Below are 10700 nucleotides of genomic sequence, written 5' to 3'. Positions count from 1 at the left end.
ATTTTCAAATTTTCAAAATTTCAAATATTATACGAAAATGTTCATATTTTCGTATTTCTAAATTTCCAAATTACAATTTTTCTTATTTTCTGATTTTGAAGCACTTGTTTTTCTTAAGATATATTAATATTTAATTAATTTTAATATTTTATTAATAATTTATGATTCCCGATTAATCCTCGATCAATCCCCGCCAAGACCGATTAATCCCTTAACACCAGTCCACCGTCGAGCTAACGTCAAACGATTTTTACAACCTTTATATATATATATATATATATATATATATATATATATATATATATATATATATATATATATATATATATATATATATATATATATATATATATATATATATATATATAGGGGTGAAGGGAATATGTGGCTGTTAGGTATGTAAGCTTGGGTATAGAACCTATAATACTACATCGTTTTAATGCAAATTCTATAAAATCTCTCACCTCGTTTACGTTTTTTTTTAATTTCTTTATCGTGAAATATATTTGTGTTGAACTTTTTGAAACAAAATCTATCAAATCCCTGACCTTTTTTTTTTGCTTTACCTTCCAATTTATGCACAGACACAAACCTTAGACTACTTTAAACCTAAATAAAAAAAATATGTAATTCTTAAATGTTATAATTCGTTTTCAGCACCAGATATCAAAAATTGATAAATTTTGTTTGCTAATTATAATTATTAATTGTAGTATACAATGAAGTAATATTAGAGGTTCTATAATTATTAATTGTAGTATACAATGAAACAAAAAGTATCAACAATAGTTTAATAGTTCAATGCGATATGTGATGCAGAGGGTTTCAGGTGCGTGTTTTAGAAAATAGATTCTTTTATTTAATTCTTTGCATTTCAATCAAACTTTATTAAAACATGAGATGAGAATATTTTATCGAATTTGCATTAAAATGAAGTAGTATTAAAGGTTCTATACCCAAGCTTCCATACCTAACAGCCACATATTCTCTTTGCCCATATATATATATATATATATATATATATATATATATATATATATATATATATATATATATATATATATATATATATATATATATATATTATACTGTAGCACCTGGTTCTTGGTACGTGTTCTTTTTATTAAATCTTTTAGTATTTTTGCATTTGGTCTTGGACTCGGCGAGTTGAAGGACCAACTCGCCAAGTAGAAGCGGGATGAGGCACGGAGTTTAAGTTGTGCACTCGGCGAGTCGAGTCCCGGACTCGGCGAGTAGACCACGTTTGGACAAAAACCCTAATCCGAGGGCTTGCACCCGATTTAAACACCTTAACTTGGCCTCCTTAGTCCCATTTGCTCCTAGAAGACTCCCATAGCAAACCCTAGCCGTTATTAAAGCAATCTAAGGCCTTTGGAGTGATTTTGGTGCTTTTGTCATCCAAGGAAGGAAAAGCTTGAAGGATCAATAAGAGACTAGAAGGATTCGGTTTTGAGCATCATTGGCTGACTTCAGTAGGTATAAAGTCTATACATTGCTTGCTCTTTTGATAGATCCCATTTTATGGAGTTTTAGGGCTTTTCTAAGCCATTTTGGTCACCAACCATGATTGCAAGCATGGTTTGAGGTTGATGTTTCAGATCTAGGTCCTTTGAGGGGTTACAAGGCAGAAAGGAGTGACTTTTGCACTCAAAGAAGGCCCCATGCATTGTGAGAGCTTGTTTTAGGACCTTTTGAGCTTAAATTCCCATGCAAGCACGTAAAGGTTGTAACTTTACGTGCTAGATCGATTGTAGAAGCATAGATCTACATTGTGATCAAGTGTTGTACATCAGAAAGCGAAGATTCAGTGAGTGGTTGTGACCAACTCGGCGAGTCCAAGGTTCTGTCCCATATCAGTTGAGGGTCATAAGGACCCAGTTGAGTGTGGAAAGGTTTTAAGGGGGTCCCAAGGGGTGACCCAACGTTCTGGACTAAGCCATTATTCTGGAAGTTCTTAGGACTCGGCGAGTGCATGAGCGGACTCGGCGAGTCCACGACAATCTTCTTAGAACTCGACGAGTTGTTCATCAAATCGGCGAGTCGAGGACAGAACTTGTTCATCAGATGAAGGTGGACTCGACGAGTTGTTCATCAACTCGGCGAGTCGGATGAGTTTCCATGTATCTTTCATATGAAAGAAGAACTCGTCGAGTGGCGGCCTAACTCGACGAGTAGAAGAGGGTTTAAGGACAATTGGAAGGATAGACACTCGGCGAGTTGGCAAGCCAACTCGGCGAGTCAGGTCAACTGGAAGTTGACTTTGACTTTGACTTAGTCAGGGGGTAAAATGGTCATTTTACCCCAAGAGTAGATGTCAGTTTCTGACTAGGTGTTTTGTGGGAATTTTAGCCGGAGGATTTCCGGAGTAGCAGTAGCAGCGGCAGTCAGGGGATTCCCACACAGTTCAACAGCTACTACAAGGTGAGTTAGGGATAATGTCATAAAAAACCTTAAGTTTGACAGAAAATGTCGGTTTTACCCTTCGGTAGATTTTTGGTTCGTTTATACCGCAAACTTGTCATTTTTTTGTCGGTTTTGCCCTTGTTACCTGCAATAGCAGGTTTCCAGGTTATTCTGACTTATTTTTTGCGAAAAAACCCTTAAGTTTACAAATATTTTTGCAAAAAAACCCTTAATATTATAAACATATAAAATATAAATATATATTCAAAATTTTATAAAACTAAATAGTTTTCTACTGAAACATATTTTAAGCTTTATGTACGGTAACTTTTATATTTGTTCAATATAAAGTTTTTATATTTAAATTTTAAAAAAGTTACCTAGTTTTATCAAAATGTAAATATTTATTAATTAATACTTCAACTTTTCAAAGCAACATTAAAAAACGTCTGTTAGCTAATAATAATATGACATTAACATTAGTTATATTCAATTAATTTTAAAAAAAAAAAATATATTTTATATGTTTAAAAGATTTGTATTTCAGAAATAATAAACTATCATATTTTTTTTATAAAAATAAATATATTTATATAACAAATTAGACAAATATATTTATGTTTTATATGTTTAAAATGTTTATATTTATTTTTGATGTTTAAAATGTTTATGGTATTTTTATAAAAAAAGTGATAATATTATTATGTATTTAAACATATAAAAAAATATGATATGTTAGTATTTCTGAAATACAAACCTTTTAAACATATAAAATATTTTTATTTATCTTTAAAAAAAATTAATTGAATACTTGATACCATATTATTCATATTAACTATTTTAGCATAATTAATTATTAACTAACAAATGTTTTTTTAATTTTGTTTTGAAAAGTTGAAGTATTAATTAAGAAATATATTTAAATTTTGTTAAAACTAGGTAACTTTTTTTAAAATTTAAATATAAAAAGTTTATATCAAACAAATATAAATTAATTCATAATTAAGAAATATATTCAAAAAAAATTTATAATCTTAAGGGTTTTTTTGCAAAATATTTGTAAACTTAAGGGTTTTTTCGCAAAAAAATAATTCATAATAACCTGGAAACCTGCTATTGCAGGTAACAAGGGCAAAACCAACAAAAAAAATGACAAATTTGCGGTATAAACGAACCAAAAATCTGTCGAAGGGTAAAACCGACATTTTTTGCCAAACTTAAGGCTTTTTATGACATTATCCCAGGTGAGTTACCTTCCAGTGGCGGTGGGTCTACGGCCACAATGTCGGCCCACCAGTAGGGATCGTATGCTAGATGTTTGTCTTTGTGATATTTATCTGTGTTGTTACTACCTGATATGTTATATGCTAGCCTGATATGATATGTTATAGTGATAGAGTTCGGTTGTTAGGACCGAAGGGTAGGTTAGGCACCCTAGATATGCCTAACAATATGTTATGATATGTTTAGCTGCTAGCATGATATGTTATATGAGATAGAGGTAGTAGGAGGGGAAGAGTCCCCGAGATTCGGTTGTTAGGACCGAAGGGTAGGTCAGACACCCCAGATATGTCTGACAATAGACTATGCTATGATATATGTGATAGTAGTAATAGGGGGTGAAATAGTCCCCGAGGTTCGGTTGTTAGGACCGAAGGGTAGTCAGCACCCCAGAATGGCTTGACACAGGTAGGACGGCACCCCAGAATGGCCGCATGGGTAGGTCGGCACCCCCAAATGGTCGTACGGGTAGGTCGGCACCCTAGAATGGCCGTACCGGGTAGGTCAGGCACCCCAGAAATGCCTGGCAGTATGTATGTGATATGATTGTATGGTATGTGGTACGATGGAGGAACTCACTAAGCTCCGTGCTTATAGTTTACAGTTTTGGTTTCAGGTACCTCTTCAGTGATGGGGAAGGAGCTAGCGCGGTAGCGGCACATCATACACACACACTTTGGTTTTTCGCATTATGAGATGTTCTGGGATTGTACTCTGACATTATTGTTATTTTAATATTTTGGGTTTTCAGACACGAGATACGTTTTATGAAATGATATAATCGAATGATGTTTTACTACAAATGTTTTACAAACTACTTAATTTAAAATGAAATTTTTGGGCGTGAAAATTAGGTCGTTACACATACCGTTAACGATAAGGATAATACGACGGTTAAACCACATAGCTAATCAATACTTGTTGTAAGTAGATGTTTTAGCATAGTTTTACCTATCTCATATTCAGTCAGATTAGTTTGTAATTTTCGTGTACCCCAATGGCTATTTAAACTTTAGCCATCATGAGTTTCAAATACAACAAATTAATATATATATATATATATATATATATATATATATATATATATATATATATATATATATATATATATATATATTAGCGTGTTTGGCTTAGCTTTTAAAAGCTCAAAAGTTTTTTTCCAAAAAGTTACAAAAAATCAGGAAATCCTGACTTTTCCAAAAATATGTTTTTCCTTTTATTAAAACTCCAAAAATTACTAGTTTGTCAAACATTTTTTTGTTTTTTATCCATAGGAACGTTATGTTCCTAAAAGGTTGGTAGAAACGACCCTTTGTTTATATATGTTTATATATGCATGTTCAAATCCGTCTTTGGATCTTTTTATGTCAATACCCATATTTTGTCTCGGTCATTTTATCCCTACACCCGTAAGTTAATCGGCCTTCCCGTTCTTACTTCCACTGCTTCTTCTCCAACCCGTCACTCTGCTTATCTCGATGCTTCTCATCGCCTCTCCAAAACCCTTCATCTGTATCTGAACCGATTCGCATCCGTTCCATCACTAATCGTGATCTTGGTACCAAATCGACCACCTATCCATTGGCTTAGGGTTGATGTCTGGCTCCTGATGGATTTCTATGGCAAATTCATAGAGGTGCTTCCATGGTGAAGGGTCGGCGCCACCTACAATCGAAATCGGCGTCTGGATATTGCTCGAGACTGATTGTATCTAGGCTTTTATCTCCTGAGATTATCGATTTTACACTCGATTCTTACATCAGTATGTGATGGAGGTGGTGACGGCGGTGACAACCATCACCGATGCAGTTCCCAGGCACGATTCTTTGTCAGTCGCCAACAACGTCGTGTTAAACCTAAACACTAACTTCGTCTTCACTGACACGTATTCCTAAATTCAAGACGAACGTTGGCCAAGTAGAAGGAATGATTTTTGTAGTTATTCCAGGTGAAGGAGGCGCCGTTAGTAACGACGTATCTCCGGTAATATTCTTTCATCCTCTCAGTCATGCGTTTGTTTCTACTCTGATATTCCGATTCTACCCGATCGTCCCATCAAACCATCTCCTATCGCTTCTGATTTCAAAACCTCACTCAACTTTTGTGGTATTTTTGTAGGTTCCGCTGATAAGACACAAAAATTGTAAATTATTATGCCCTTCTCCTGTTGTGTGTCAAAAAACTACTTTGGTCAGCCCTGTCATCGGCGTGCAGTGAAGGTAATATATACAAACGCTTCGGTAACTTGGATTTTCTTGAAATTAGTCCTTAAATTGGAAGAATTTCACTTTGTTTCTTATGATTATTGACATATACAACCTTCAACACTATCTCAAAAGAGAGATGCCACCAGCTGAAAGGTTTCGGCTCTATACATCGTGCTTTTGTTAATTTGACAGAGGAGGAACGCCATAAACAGCAAATCCATTCCATAAGGTATATCGATTACTGACACGTCCTTCGCAACGGATGTTGAAGCTTTGGAAACAGCTAACTGATTTTTGTCTTCAGACTGGACATGACTTTCTCCTTACTGTTGTCACGGAACCACCACCGTTTGCCGCCTTATTCCTCTTTCAACTGCCCCAACATCAGGTATAGGGTTCTATAAATGCATCTCTGGCCAGAGATTCACATTCGATAAAGAGTTTGGGTATGTTTTTTTTTTTTTTTTAAAAAAAAAAAAAAAAAATAATCTGCATCAGTAGTTGTGTATTGCACCTACGTTTCTTGCGAATCTAACAATCATGCTATAATTAGTAGATACCATGCGAATTGTAGTCAATCCTTTGCAATCTCTACTTAATTCTTATATGAAAGATTTTGATCAAAACTAGGGTTCATTTGAAGAAATTAAATTCAAACTACTTAAATAAATGGTTGAGGTCGTGAACAGGTAGGATTTGATTAATTTAGGAAAGATAGAAAAATTTGTGAACTTCATTTGCATAGAGTACAAGCTGAAGGAAAAAAGATTGTGGATCCAAGTAAACAAGGTGCATTGTGTTCTATAGTTCGTATGGACAGGGCAGGTTTGGTCAACCGTGGGCCCCACACAAAGTTGGTTGTTGCAAACCCGGTGGAGTTATGTGGGAAAGAGAGGTCGTTGGTATTTTACAATATTACCCTTGCTCTGAATATGCTGAACACAAACATCATTTTGGTAATTTCTACCCAAATTGACTTTTTGAGTGTTTCAGTGTTTTGTTTGAGAGTATGAATGTGTTGTTGCAGGCTGAAATTACTAGGCATTTGATTGGAGGGAAAGAATGGAACATTCATAAAGTTTTATTGAATGAAGGGGACAAATTGTGTGTGTAGAAAAGTAAGATTTGTTACATGCTATGCAATCTCTCTCTCTCTCTCTCTCTCTCTCTCTCTCTCTCTCACACACACACACACACACACACATAAATTCATTCGATTCATTCACATGATGACATGCAATGCATGATGCTAAACTATCATACATGACTTCCATAAGCGTAAAACATTTGAGAAGATGCTTTGCAGTTACCATACACATATTGTTTCATACAAAAAGAGTGTCATATGAAAATGAACAACTTTAGTTACAGGTGTGGTGCTCTACAATCATGACCTGATATGCGAATTTACAACTCCACACGATGTTTTTCATACATAAATAATACGGCAGTGGAAGGCTATTAGAGTATGGATAGTGGTTGTTTATGAATAAAAGTTACTTTCCTTCTCAAGAACGATTATCAGTTGGTTGGTTTCTAAGACTATTCATGTATTTGGTTTTAAGTTTATCGAATGTCTTATCACTTTTCCATTACAAATTTTCTTTAATTTGATTTTATTCTGTTGTAGATATTTATTTTATTTTGATTATATTAATTGTTATTTAGTATATTAATATTAATTCAGATGGAAAAAGTTTGCCCTAGATGTGGGACCCAATGGCCATATGTAGTAATGGGAAAACAGAAGATGCTGCCAGTGACTATGTTGTTAATTGGTCAAAATAGTACTTGTCTTTCATAACCCAATCTTTAAAAGAAATTATAATATTGGATCAGATGTTACACTTTTCCGGGAAACTATTTTGTTTTTTTATTTTAATTTAATATGACATTCAAGATGAGCCTTTAGCATCCATAGACATCTTTATAAAGAAGAAGTTGAAGCTCACCCCAAGTCACGACCATATGCAAACCAAGGCCAATGTCGGAGTCTCTAAAACTCCTGCAACCATTCGAGTCAATGCAGACTCACCCGCAAGAACCCCAATGCACCACTCAGATAAAAATAGTGTATCTATTTCATCTCATATTGGAGACAGACCGCCATCTGGAGCCCAAGTGGATCCATATGTGAATACTTGCCCTAAGGTCTACAAGGCTTCACAATTACATGTTTTTACTCCTGAGGAGTTGCACTCCATTTTTTTTCGTGTCACACAAACAGAACAAATGCCTGTTGCACCGCATGACACTTTTTTTTTCAGCCCTTTCTAGAACAGAGCCAAGGCCAAACTTGATTTTACATCACGCAGACCAAGGAAGCTCTAGGAATCCTGTACTGCCTTCATTACTTTCAAGCGGTTTAGGCATGGTGAAAACAAATTTTTAGGGATCTATGTGATGGGTTTTGAACATTCTAACACTCCTATGGTGTACATGCAACCCTATAAACCTTGGATCTATGTTTTCTCTATTATACATTCAAATATTCAATATTCTAAGGTTTCATCCTACTAGCATAATATGAAGAAACTATACTACAAAAGCCTAGTTAGATGACATACCTTTTGATGGAGCTTGAAGTCTTGGTATTTAAGAGCTTAGCCCCAAGTGGAATCACAAATCACCAAAAACACCTTGAAAACTTGAGAGAATAGTAAGCACACAAGAAATTGGCCCACTCTTGTTTTCTCACACACTAGTGCCATTTCTTGTGCGAAAGACCTCTTTATATAGTATGGAAGATTAGGGTTATATTTATGTAAACCCTAATACCCATGACCTTTCATTTCCATAGGATCCATGGGTTAAAAACTTCATGGACTATCCGTGCAAGCTTAGCCCAACCTAAATGAACTTGGCCCCTACTATATGTAAAAGAGTCCATATTTAATTAGTTTCTTTTGATCACTAAATTAATTCCAAATTAATTCTTGATCAATACTAGTTAAATAATATGATTCCATATTAATATATTATAACTTATAATATATTAATATAAATCATAAACATACTATTCTCAAAAGACTATCCATATAAATTGTTCCGGTGAAGTGCAACCCAAATGGACCATGCTACTCTCGGGTCGAATACATACCAATAATAGTTATGGGCTTAGACATCTAATCCAACACTATGAACCCGAGGGACACCTCGCCGAACAAAGAATGTGACGGCTAAGCATCCGACGACTCATGGTCTCAATACCGACCAGCAACCGAGTCTGGGATCAGGAAATTTGAAGCCTTTAAAAGGGCACTTCGGGCGAGGAAAGCTCATCAGGTTCAACAACAACAATAAAAAGGAGGAATCCCTTCTCCTGGTGGCCAAATATTGGGCCACTATGATCAGCAACGCTAAAACAGTCCATGATATCCTGATTCAACAATAGATTTCAACCATGGAAGATAACGTCCAAAAGGTTCACGAAATGGAGAATGTTATTGGTACTTCCAAGCCTTCTCCCAATGAAGAAGCTCATGATTCAAACGATGATGGAACCATAATCGAAATCAGCTCAGCACCAATGTTCGGTCTTGCTGATGACAATCTTGACGATATTCAATAGCCTCCTCCTTCAGACGATTTCATTATGGTTATTGATGATAAAGAATCGAGTGGATATCAACATTCCACCTCAAAGCCTAAGAAAAAGAAGAAAAAGAAGATAGCAGTTTCAAGGAAAGAATTTATCAACCTACAAGCCAAAGTAGATCAAATTTTGGCCGCACTCTCCTCCAAGACACCGCAAAGCAATGAAACTTCAACACAATCACTCATTGATCGTGTAGAAATTTTAGAGACAAGAGAATGCATGACTGCAGAGAGGATTGTTCTACGGGTTGAAATGGGTATCCGGGATATTGAAAATCGCAGAACCGCGGATCACAAATAATTCATGTCCAAGGTTGAAGACTTCATCAAGGAAGTACAAGAGTTGAAAAATGATCTCCAACAAACCCTGCAAACCCAAGCGAGCAACTCCAAGTAGCTTGTGGATGAAACTCATACCGCATAAGAAAAATGGTTTGCGGTATTCCAAGACACCATCAAAGGATTAAGAAGATCACTCATTGCCAAACAAAGTGTCAATGAAATTCTCCGCCTCACAAAGGAGATTCATCAACATCTTTTTAGTCCTACGATCCCCAACAATCAACAAGTGTGTGCTCAAATGAAAACTTATTTTGAAGCCACATTCTAAAAGATTGATGAATTAAAACACTAGTTTGAGGAGTAGATGAAGCCTGCTTCCTCAAAAAGGGGAAGTGATCTAGGATATCAAATCAGAATTGAAATGGTGTCTGAATCTTACAAGTCAACAACTCAATCAGATAACCACTCTATCATTCCACCTCATGATCCACTTTCTCAAGTGCACCGTAGGGAACAAACTCCTCCTCAAAACCAACCTCCAACCGTAGAGGTCAACAAAGAACCAAGTCCACGATCATCTCCTCAAAATCCAACTCCCTAGGGTTCACCTCAACAAGAAGAAATGTCATCTGATCATACTGATGACTCTCCTTCGACAACCAAAAAAGAAAACGAGACTAGAGAGCTACCAAGTTCGCAGATGAGATTTGGAAGGAACAAGGGTTTGACACTACATTTGACGAAACCATGATTACTTCATGGGTAAACCCAACCTGTAGACTTCTTGATGTTGATTACACTCATCCTCTTACATACGCAGAACCACCATCAGACGGCTATTGGGACATTCCAATTTCTCCCAACTCTAAAATTTTCCCAGTATTTCAATCGCTTGATCTTAGCCTTCCG

The 10700-nt window shown here is 35.6% G+C and overlaps 1 long non-coding RNA gene across 2 annotated transcripts; it reads left to right on the top strand.

Annotated features, from left to right (window-relative positions):
* Positions 1–5067: 5067 nt before the first annotated feature.
* Positions 5068–7525, top strand: LOC145074437 (uncharacterized). 2 transcript variants are annotated; one of them, XR_013691844.1, is made up of 5 exons: positions 5068–5688; positions 5824–6141; positions 6217–6868; positions 6940–7030; positions 7278–7525. It is a non-coding gene; the product is annotated as an uncharacterized LOC145074437 (long non-coding RNA). The 2 variants fall into 2 exon arrangements; XR_013691843.1 differs by having other exon boundaries at positions 7284–7524.
* Positions 7526–10700: the final 3175 nt, after the last annotated feature.

This window comes from Lactuca serriola, chromosome 9 (assembly GCF_051521515.1).
Source record: "Lactuca serriola cultivar US96UC23 chromosome 9, Lser_US96UC23_V15, whole genome shotgun sequence".
Lineage (NCBI taxonomy): Eukaryota > Viridiplantae > Streptophyta > Magnoliopsida > Asterales > Asteraceae > Lactuca > Lactuca serriola.
Note: the sequence above shows the minus strand (reverse complement) of the source record. Positions and strands in the feature narration are given on the sequence as shown.